This window comes from Tursiops truncatus, chromosome 15 (assembly GCF_011762595.2).
Source record: "Tursiops truncatus isolate mTurTru1 chromosome 15, mTurTru1.mat.Y, whole genome shotgun sequence".
NCBI lineage: Eukaryota > Metazoa > Chordata > Mammalia > Artiodactyla > Delphinidae > Tursiops > Tursiops truncatus.
In genome coordinates this window covers 44740216-44752848 of record NC_047048.1, presented here as the reverse complement: position 1 = coordinate 44752848, position 12633 = coordinate 44740216, and positions in this window count along the sequence as shown.

Here is a 12633-nt window from a genome sequence, read left to right as displayed (position 1 = left end):
TAATATTAATTGACCCTTTACTGTGCACCAGGGACTCCAGTAAGACTCTTCACATGTATTAACTCATTTAATTCTCACTAATTACACTAAAAAAGGACTATCATAATAAACTAAGGAAGGCATAGAGAATTTAATGAACTTGCCCAAGTTGCCAAAGTTTGTGAGTAGGAGAAAAGAATATGCATACAGACTTGCTGGCTACAAATTCTGTATCCCCTTCATTGTACCACTATTTCATGCTTGTGGAATTTATTCAGACAACACCATTTGGTAGAAAAACTACAAACCGTGAATTTTAGATTTGGTTCTGCTATTAAATAACTTTGTAATTTTAAACATTGAAAGGCTTTTTTCATCACTCTCATCTGTAAAATTAAAATTGTTGAACTAGAAAATAAAAAAAAATACAATGAGGTATCACCTCACGCCAGTCAGAATGGCCATTATCAAAAAATCTAGAAGCAATAAATGCTAGAAGGGGTGTGGTGAAAAGGGAACCCTCCTGCACTGTTGGTGGGAATGTAAATTGATACAACCACTATGGAAAACAGTATGGAGGTTCCTTAAAAAACTAAAAATAGAATTACCATATGACCCAGCAATCCCACTACTGGGTATATACCCTAAGGAAACCATAATTCAAAAAGTGACATGTACCATAATGTTCATTGCAGCACTATTTGCAATAGCCAGGACATGGAAGCAACCTAAATGTCCATTGACAGATGAATGGATAAAGAAGATGTGGCACATATATACAATGGAATATTACTCAGCCATAAAAAGAAATGAAATTGAGTTATTTGTAGTGAGGTAGATGGACCTAGAGTCTGTCATACAGAGTGAAGCAAGTCAGAAAGAGAAAAACAAATACCATATGCTAACACATATATATGGAATCTAAAAAAAAAAATGGTACTGATGAACCTACTTGCAGGGCAGGAATAAAGAGGCAGTCATAGAGAATGGACTTGAGGTGGGAGGGGGAAGCTTGGGCGAAGTGAGAGTAGCATTGACATATACACAATACTGAATATAAAATAGTTGGCTGGTGGGAAGCAGGAGCATAGCACAGGGAGATCAGCTTGGTGCTTTATGATGACCTAGAGGGGTGGGAGAGGGTGGATGGGAGGGAGGATGGGAGGGAGGCTCAAGAGGGAGGGGATATGGGGACATGTGCATGCATATGACTGATTCGCTTTGTTGTGCAACAGAAGCTAACACAGTATTGTGAAGCAATTATACTCCAAGATCTATTAAAAATAAAAAACTAATTTGCGGATGAAGATTTATTCAGATTCAAGGTTTAAACTCTTGCTGAAGCTATTTCTTGACACTAAAATGACTGTGCCCCACCCCTGTAGATAAAGGCCTTCCTTCTAATCACTAGGCAATAAAACTAGCAATGAACAAATAAATTTTAACCATGTTAAAACAATAGTTACTATAATATTTAAAAAGCAATTTCCTGATTTTTAAGACTTGCTCGAAACTGACAAGATTGTGGAGTAGAAGGACATGAGCTCACCTCTTCTAACCAAAATCACAAGTAACTGCTAAACAACCATCAACCAAAAAAATGCTGGAATCTACAAAAAAAGATACGCTATATCCAAAGACAAAGAAGAAGTCACAGTGAGATGGAAGGAGGGGCACAATCAAAATAAATTCAAATTACATACATGCCTGGTAGGGGCGGCAACCCACAAACTGGAAAATAATTATAACACAGAAGTTCTCCCACAGGAATAAAAGTTCTGAGCCCATGCCAGGGTCCCCAGCCTAGGGGTCTTGCAACAGGAGGAGGAGCCCCCAGAGAATCTGGCTTTGAAGGCCGACGGTTTGATTACAGGAATTCCACAGGACTGGGCGAAAGAGAAACTCCACTCTTGAAGGGTGCATACAGGGTCTCATGCACACGAGGACCCAGGGAAAAAAGCAGTGACCTCACAAGAGACTGGGCCAGACCTACCTGCTAGTATTGGAGAATCTCCTGCAGAGGTGAGGGGAGTGGCTGTGGCTCACTGCAAGCACAAAGATACTGGCAGTAGCAGCTCTGGTGAGCACTCATTGGTGAGAGACCTCCTGGAGGTTGCCATTTCCCCCCAAGACCTAGCCTGACCCAACAGCCTGTAGGCTCCAGTGCTGGGATGCCTCAGGCCAAACAACCAACAAGGCAGCAACACAGCCCCACCCATCAGCAGACAGGCTGCTTAAAGTCTTCCTGAGGACACAGCTGCCTGATAAGCACACACCCTGAAATGGCATTGCCCACCAGAGGGACAAGACCCAGCTCCATCCACCACTGGGCAGGAACCAGTCCGTCCCACCAGGAAGCCTGCACAAGCCTCTTATACAGCCTATTCCACCAGGGGGCAGACAGCAGAAGCAAGAACTACAACACTGTAGCCTGAAGAACAGAAACCACAATCACAGAAATTTAGACAAAATGAGACAGCAGAGGAATATGTCACAGATGAAGGAAAAGATAAAACCCCAGAAGAACAACTAAGTGAAGTGGAGATAGACAATCTACATGAAAAAGAATTTAGAGTAATGATAGTAAAGATAATACAAGATCTCAGAAATAGACTGGCAGTACAGATCGAGTAGACACAAGAAAGTTTTAACAAAGACTTAGAAGAACTAAAGAATAAACAGATGAACAATGCAATAATTGACATGAAAAATACACTAGAAAGAATCAATAGCAAAATAACTGAGGCAGAAGAACGGATAAGTGAGCTGGAAGGTAGAATGGTAGAAATCACTGCCATGGAACAAATTAAAGAAAAAAGAATGAAAAGAAATGAGGACAGTCTAAGAGAGCTCTAGGACAACATTAAACACACCCACATTCTCATTACACAGGTCCCAGAAGGATAAGAGAGAGAGAAAGAACCTGAGAAAAGATTTGAAGAGATAATAGCTGAAAACTTCCCTAACATGGGAAAGGAAATAGTCACCAAGTCCAGGAAGCACAGAGAATCCCAGGCAAAATAAACCCAAGGAGGAATGCACCAAGACACACAGTAAGCAAATTGACAAAAATGAAAGACAAGGAAAAAATATTAAAAGCAACAAGGTAAAAGCAACAAATAACATACGAGGGAATTCCTATAAGGTTATCAGTTATCAGCTGATTTCTCAGCAGAAACTCTGCATACCAGAAGGGAGTCGCATGATATACTTAAAGTGATGAAAGGGAAGAACCTACAGCCAAGAATACTCTACCCAGCAAGGCTCTCATTCAGATGTGACAGAGAAATCAAAAGCTTTACAGACAAGCCAAAGCTAAGAGAATTTAGCACCACCAGGCCAGCTTTGCAACAAATGCTAAAGGAACTTCTCTAGGCAGAAAAGAAAAGGCCACAACTAGAAGTAAGAAAATTACGAATGTGAAAGCTCACCTGTAAAGGCAAACATACAGTAAAGGTAAGAAATCATCTTCACACAAATATGACATCAAAACCAGCAACTGGGAGAAGAAGAGAGCACAAATGCAGGATATTGGAAATGCATTTGAAATTAAAAGACCAGAAACTTTAAACAATCTTGTTTATATACAGACTGCTATATCAAAACCTCATGGTAACTGCAAACTGAAAATCTACAATAGATAAACATACAAAAAAGAAAAAGGAGTCCAAATACAACACTACAGTTAGTAACCAAATCACAAGACAGGAGAACAAAAGAGGAAGGGAAGGAAAACACCTACAAAAACAAATCCAAAACAGTTAACAAAATGACAATAAGAACATACATACCGATAATTATCATAAACGTAAATGGATTAACTCCTCCAATTAAAAGACATAGACTGGCTGAATAGATACAAAGACAAGACCCGTATATAGGCTATCTACAAGAGGCCCATTTCAGATCTAGGGACACATACAGACCAAAAGGTGAGGAGATGGAAAAAGTTATTCCATGCAAATGGAAATCAAAGGAAAGCTGGAGTACCAATACTCATATCAGACAAAATAGACTTTAAAATAAAGACTGTTACAAGAGACAAAGAAGGACACCACATAATGATCAAGGAATCAATTCAAGAAAAGATACAACAATTATAAATATATATGCACCCAACATGGGAGCACCTCAATATATAAGGTAAATACTAACAACCATAAAAGGAGAAATTGACAGAAGCACAGTAATAGTGGGAGACTTCAACACCCCACTTTCATCAATAGACAGATCATCCAGACAGAAAATCAGGAAACATAGGCCTTAAATGACACATTTGATCAGATGGACTTAATTAATATTTATAGATCATTCCATCCAAAAGCAACAGAATACACATTCTTCTCAACTGCACATGGAACATTCTTCAGGATCAATCACATGCAGGGCCACAAAGCAAGCCTTGGCAAACTTAAAAAACTGAAATCATAACAAGCACTTTTTCTGATCACAGCAGTATGAGATTAGAAATCAACAATAAGAAAAAAGACTAAAAAACGCAAACACGTGGAAGCTAAACAACCAATGGATCACTGAAGAAATCAAAGAGGAAATCAAAAAATTCTTAGAGACAAATGAAAATGAAAGCACGATGATCCAAGACCTATGGGACACAGCAAAGCATTTCTAAGAGGGAAGTTTATAGCAATACAATTTTACCTTAGGAAACAAGAAAACTCTCAAAAAAATCTAACCTTATACCTAAAGCAACTAAAGAAAGAAGAACAAACAAAACCCAAAGTTAGTAGAAGCAAAGAAATCATAAATATCAGAGCAGAAATAAATGAAATAGAGATGAAGAAAACAATAGCAAAGATCAATGAAACCAAAAGCTGGTTGTTTGAAAAGATAAACAAAATTGATGAGCCTTTAGCCAGACTCATCGAGAAAAAAAAAGGGAGAGAGCTCAAATCCATAAAATTAGAAATGAAAAAGAAGTTACAATGGACACCACAGAAATACAAAGGATCATAAGAGACTACTATGAGGAACTATATGCCAAGAAAATGGACAACCTAGAAGAAATGGACAAATTCTTAGAAAGGTACAATCTCCAAAGACTGAGCCAGGAATAAATAGAAAATATGAACAGACCAATCACAAGTAATGAAATTGAAACTGTAATTTAAAAATTGCCTCAAAACAGGACCAGATGGGCTTCCCTGGTGGCGCAGTGGTTGAGAGTCTGCCTGCCGATGCAGGGGACAAGGGTTCGTGCCCCGCTCCGGGAAGATCCCACATGCCGTGGAGCGGCTGTGCCCATGAGACATGGCCGCTGAGCCTGCGCGTCTGGAGTCTATGCTCCGCAATGGGAGAGGCCACAACAGCGAGAGGCCCACGTACCGCAAAAGAAAAAAAAAACCAAAACAAAACACAGGATCAGATGGCTTCCCAAGTGAATTCTATAAAACATTTAGACATTTAGAGAAGAGTTAACACCAATCCTTCTCAAACCATTCCAAAAAATTGCAGAGGAAGGAACACTCCCAAACTCATTCTATGAGGCCACCATCACCCTGATATCAAAACCAGACAAAGATACCACAAAAAAAGAAAATTACAGGCCAATATCACTGATGAACATAGACGCAAAAATCCTCAACAAAATACTAGCAAACTGAATCCAACAATATATTAAAAGGATCATACACCATGATCAAGATGGAATTTGTCTCAGGGATGCAAGGATTTTTCAATATCTGCAAATCAATTAGTGTGATACACCACATCAACAAACTGAAGAATTAAAAACCGTATGATAATCTTAACAGACACAGAAAAAGCTTTTGACAAAATTCAACACCCATTTATGATAAAAACTCTCCACAAAGTGGACATAGAAGAAACATACCTCCACATAATAAAGACCAAATATGACAAACCTACAGCTAACATCATACTTAATGGTGAAAAGCTGAAAGCGTTTCCTCTAAGATCAGGAACAAGACAAAAATGCCCACTCTTGCCACTTTTATTCAACATAGTTTTGGAAGTCCTAACCACAGCAACCAGAGAAGAAAAAGAAATAAAGGGAATCCAAATTGGAAAAGAAGACATAAAACTGTCACTATTTGCAGATGACATGATACCATACATTGAAAATCCTAGGGATGCTACCAGAAAACTACTAGAGCTCATCAATGAATTTGGTAAAGTTGCAGGATACAAGATTAATAAACAGAAATCTGTTGCATAGTTCTATAAAGTAACAACAAAAGATCAGAAAGAGAAATTAAAGAAACAATCCCATTCACCATCTCATCCAAAAGAGTAAAATACCGAGGAATAAACCTACCTAAGGAGGCAAAAGACCTGTACTCCAAAAACTATAAGACATTGATGAAAGAAATAGAAGATGACACTAACAAATGGAAAAATATACCGTGTTCTTGGATTGGAAGAGTCAATATTGTCAAAATGACTATACTACCCAAGGCAATCTACAGATTCAATGCAATCCCTATCAAATTACCAATGGCATTTTTCACAGAATTAGAACAAAAAATATTAAAATTTATATGGAGATAAAAAAGAGCCCAAATAGCCAAAGCAATTTTGAAAAAGGAAAATGGAGCTGAAGGAACCAGGGTCCCTGACTTCAGACTATACTACAAAGCTACAGTCATCAAAACAGTATGGTACTGGCACAAAAACAGAAATATAGATCAATGGAACAGAAAAGCCCAGACCTAACCCATGCACCTATGGTCAATTAGTCTATAACAAAGGAGGCAAGACTATACAATGGAGAAAAGACAGTCTCTTCAATAAATGGTGCTGGGAAAACTGGACAGCTACATGTAAATGAATGAAATTAGAACATTCTCTAACACCACACACAAAAATAAACTCAAAATGGATTAAAGACCTAAATGTAAGGCTGGATACTATAAAACTCTTAGAGGAAAACATAGGCAGAACATTCTTTGACATAAATCACAGCAAGATCTTTTTCAATCCATCTCCTAGAGTAATGGAAATAAAAACAAAGATAAACAAATGGGACCTAATTAAACTCAAAAGCTTTTGCACAACAAAGGAAACAATAAACAACACGAAAAGACAACCCACAGAATGGGAGAAATATTTGCAAATGATGCAACCGACAAGGGATTAATCTCCAAAATTTACAAACATCTTCTGTGGCTCAATATCAAAAACAAAAACAAAAACCAAACAAACAACCCAATCAAAAAACGGGCAGAAGACCTAAATAGACATTTCTCCAAAGAAAACAGATGGCCAATGGGCACATGAAAAGATGCTCAACATCACTAATTATTAGAGAAATGCAAATCAAAACTACAATGAGATATTGCCTCACACCAGTCAGAGAGGCCATCATCAAAAAGTCTACAAACAATAAATGCTGGAGAGGGTGTGGAGAAAAGGGAACTCTCCTACACTGTTGGTGGGAATATAAATTGGTACAGCCACTATAGAGAACAGTATGGAGGTTTAAGAAACTAAAACTAGAGCTACCATATGATCCAGCAATCCCACTCCTGGGAATACACCCAGAGAAAAACATGGTTCAGAATAATACATGCACCCCAATGTTCATTGCAGCACTATTTACAATAGCCAAGACATGGAAGCAACCTAAGTGTCCATTGACAGATGAATGGATAAAGAAGATGTGGTATATATATAAACATGGAATATTCTCAGCCATAAAAAAGAATGAAATAATGCCATTTGCAGCAACATGGAGGGACCTAGAGATTATGATACTAAGTGAAGTCAGAAAGAAAAAAACAGATATTATATGATATCACATATATGCAGAATCTAAAAAAAACAATACAAATGAACTTAAACAGACTCACAGACTTAGAGAACGAACTTATGGTTACGGGGGGGAAGGGTAGGGGGGAGTGATAGATTGGGAGACTGATTTTTAAAATAGATAACCAACAAGGACCTACTGAATAGCCCAGGGAACTCTGCTCAATACTCTGTAATAACCTAAATGGGAAAGAATTTGTAAAATAATAGATACATGTGTATGTATAATTGAATCACTTTGCTGTACACCTGAAACTAACACAACCTTGTTAGTCAACTATACTCCAATATAAAATAAAAATTTTTTCAAAGACTTGCTAAAAAAAATTCAAATAAAAAAATAAAAAGCAATTTCCTAAATAAAGACTTTGTCAAGGAGGATATCAAGAATAAAACGATGGACTATTTAGATGGACTAAACTAACGATGGACTACTTAGAAAATAACAAAAAGAACGCTACCTATAAAAATGTAGGATAAAGCTAAATCTGTACTTAGAGGAAAATTCAGTCTTAAATGCTCTAATTTTTTTAAATGGAAAAAAAAGAGAGAAAACACTACAAAAGCATTCAAATTTAGTTTTCAGAAAAAGGAAACTATCCAAAGAAAATGAGGATATATATACACATATATATACACATACATATATAAAACAGAAAATTTTTAAACAATAAAATGTTAAAATAAATCTATTGGTTCTTTGAAGATCCATTTAAATAGATAGATCTTCAGCAAGTATCATGAATAACTTCAAAAGGATAGCAACATAGAAAATGTAAGTACAGTTAAATTAAATTTTATGCATAAACAATATAACCAACAAGTCAAAGATAATGGATATTTTACAAGGTAAAAATGCAACATGAAGCAGAAAACCCACATAAAACAAATTCATAGCAGATATGAGAAAAGATATCAAAAAGCCCCCAAGCTAAGTATCTATGTCTGTGTGTCTCTCCACCAAAATAATATGTACAAATTGTCAAAAGCCTAGGAATGATCATAGGTAATATTCTCAGTATGCTTTAATTTCATAGTTTTTTCATAGTAGAATCAAATGGTATATGCTTTGTATACACTGTAATTTCACTTGGTTGTGTCACAAGCACATTCTTGTCAATCAAGGATTTTCCAAAGTCATTTAAAAACATTTCATCTTTTCACTTAAGTTTATATGATCACTGCTCTATTCTATGACACTTAGGTTACTTGATGGTTTTTCCTATTTTAAATGCAACTACACTGAACACTTTTCATCACAAGTTTTTGTCTTCATCAGGGTATATTTCCAGAAGAGGACTGCCAGGGTTCAGGAACACTCGATACTTATCACCCAATTACTTTGCAAAGCTGTACTGCTAGCAATTAGAAAATGAGAATTTCCATTTTGTAGAACCCTCAGTGACCTTGAGGGTGGTACAGACACTGTCACTAAAAAATGTCCATGTGAAAAATGGTTTGTCATTATTATTTTAACTAACACTTCTTCACTTACTAATAAGGTTGGACCGATTCCTGTCAGCTATTTGTATTTCCTGATGGGGAATTCATCTGTTCATGTTACTTGGTTATCTGTCAATTGGGATTTTGATTTTAATAGATATTTGTGAACTGTTTACCTATTGAGAGTATTATCCTTTGTCATGTTTCCTCCATATAACTTTCTACTTGTGCTTTTTTTTATAATTCTGATCGTGACATTTTCTGACATTCAGACTTCTTATGATGCAGTCAAATCTCTTTTGATGAGATTTTTTGATGCAGTCAAATCTCTCTTTCCCTTTGTACTGGCTTCCATCACTTTTGTAGTTGACATTTATTATTTTTGCCTCCTGAGCAACCATTCCTGTTTCTTTGGGTGATGAAGCATTTCAGCTTGGTAGAAAACTCCTTTTATGCATTTTCTGAAGTTGACCTTCCAACCCTACTCTCTAGAAGGGACGGACATAGATCCGACTGGTCAATCACAGGACTTTATATCCCTGTCCTCAGTGATTGGTTTAGAGAGGCCATGTGACCCAAACTGGACCAATCAGTGTCTTCCCTAAGACCATACGTGGTAACCGGGAGAGGGAAATTCACGAGTCACAGTGAACATGTAAACCTGGAGATTTGGGTAGCTTTTCTCCTGGCTCAGTTATATGAGCCAATAAATGCCCTTTTTAAGCAATTTTCAGTTAGGTTTCTGGGTCTTGTAGCTGAATGGCTCTCTGATTCTCCCAGATTAAAGAATAAAATTCTTAAGATGTCCTGAGTGTCTCATATGATGTCACATGCACCCCACCCCATTACCTCTGCAAACATCTCCTCCTACTGTCCCCCATGGGCTTCACTATTCCAGCCACACTGACCCCCTCAAGTATACCAGCCGTGTTCCTCACCTAAAGCTCTAGCCTAGTCCTTCTAGAATTTTCTTCCTCTGGATATACATATGGCTACTTTGCTCACCTCCCTGGAATCTTTTCAAAGCTTCCCCAGTGATGCTTATCATGATCCCCTCTCAAATGCTGTAAAGAGCTCTGGCCTCCTCACAGGCTCTATTTTTCCCCCTTTCCCATGACATGTACCACTTTCTAATAAACCATATAATCTACTTATTTATTAAACAAAGAACTACTGAAAAGCTCCTCTGGCTCCATGAGGAAAAGACAGGAAAAGATGCTCAACGAGAGCGGGGATTTTTTTGTTCACTGAAGAACCCCAAGCACCAAAGCAGTACTTGGCACATAATAGGTGCTCATTAAATATTTGTTGAACAAATGAAGGAATTATGCTCAATACTTTGTTCTGGAAAAACCTTGGCAAATTCCCTGTTATGAGACTGGTGACCACCTGACTGGGTTATTTTTTTCTTTTTTTTTCTTTTGGGGAAAAATATAGAGAATAGTTGAAATTAAACTGTCGCTCTTAAGCAAGTTAATGGCTCTGCATCCTGTCACAGAAGACAGGTATCAGAACAATGGGAGAGCTAAAAGTGGTTGAAAATTATTGTGAGAACTCTCTTTGGTTCAGAAAGTATGCCCACTCCTATTTAATGCAAAAAAGAAGAGGAAGAAGAAATGGGTCTGTTCATTCATCCTGCCTCAAACAAAGCAAGGATTGTGTTTTGATGTTACCATGGTCCATCTTTTTATCCAAGGGTGGGTGATGGCAGGGGCCACAGTAGGTGAGACTGGCTAGACTACTCTGAGAAAACAACACTATCTCAATGGTTGAACACAATGAAGGTTGACTTCTCACTTGTAAGCTGGGCAGCTTTCCTACAGGCAGTGACAGGGGCCCCTTGCTTCTTCCACCCTGTGGTGCTGTCACCTTCAGCATGTTTTCTCCAAGGGTCACCATGGAACAAGAAGAGGGAATGGAGATTGTGATGAGCCAAGCGCAGGAGAGCTTGCACAACTGCTGCCCATGTTTCATTGGCCACAAATCAGTCACCTGGCCCCACTCTAACTCCGGGAAAAATGTCGGTTGGCTAAGTACCCAGCAGGAAAATGAAACGTGTTTGACGATTACCTAGCTTTGCTTCTGTTGCTATGTTCCTCCTTTGAAACATAGCCATGTGCTGCCCTCTGCTTCCACTCCCCAAGAGCAAACAAGCCACACTGGCTTAGGGGAGCGTGAGGTCTGGACATTTTAGATGATCAAAGCAATCCCATGTTGGGAAGAGGACTTAACCATGTGGTGGGGAAAACTCAGAATGTTGTTCTGCACTGTCTTGGTTAGAAACGTAAGGATGTAATAGAATAAGGCTTTGACTGACCTCTATCACTTGTTCAAATCAAAAGAAGACCCAGTCCAGGGGAAATGTGTATGTCTGATTTTTCTAGGTCTGAAAATGCACAGCTTTTGAAATGCAAACATCTTTCCCTGCCTAGAGATAGGGAATTGTTCCAAATGTTAACTTATATTTTCTTTCTTTTTTTTAGATATCTGTTTTTACATCTACATCTTTAACGTGCCTTGAATTTATTTTGGTATTTGTTAGTTGGTAGGAAGTAACTTAACTAACTTTAAAAATATCCCTAGCACCAATTATTAAATAATACATCTGGATCCCATTGTCTTGAGTTTATTTCTTTAAAACACACTTATTTTATGTTTATACAAAAACCTATTTTCTAGGCTACATCCTCCTTTGGTTTCTCTAGTGCCACTTTGTTACTCTTAATGTAGTTTACAATAGGTACTGATGTCTATTAAGGCAAATTCAATGCCTCCACTGTCTTCATTTTCCAATGTGCTTGGCTATTCCTCATTGTTTAGTGTTTCAGGTAAACCTCTAAATAGCTTTGTCACATTTCCCTCCTATAGATGGTCCCGCTTTTTCAGTTCCCCTCTCTCTCAACATCCCCAGAAAAATGGATGAGCCAGCCAGGTTAGTCATCCCACGCTTAGTTCAGACAGTAAGGGGAGAGGGCATCTGTTATAAATGCAGCTTCCTGAAATGTTCCAGAGAAGAAGACTCCTGTCCATTGCTGACCTCCTGACAAGGCTGGGCTGTGCTCTGAATAACAATCAGTTTCCAAATATTCTGCTCCGAAGCCTTTTCCTGCCTGCCTTGACCTTCAGTCCCCTCCATCTCATCTGAGTCACTGGGTTCCTGCATAGTGAGCTGGGAGGCAAAAGCTAGGTAAATATCACCGTGTCTTGAGTAATCATCACTCATTTTGCAAACAAGTGCTTAAGGGCTCAACCGAGCTGGTGCACAGGACTCTACAGAGTTCAAAGACACAGGAATACAGCGTTCGGCTACCAAATGCTTCTGCTGCCACTGTCTGGGTCTGAGTTCTTCCTGAAATAAACTGAAACGCAATTTCCCAGCTTTTGGTTTCCTCTCCCTTGACGCCGGGTGTCGGCATTATCCAG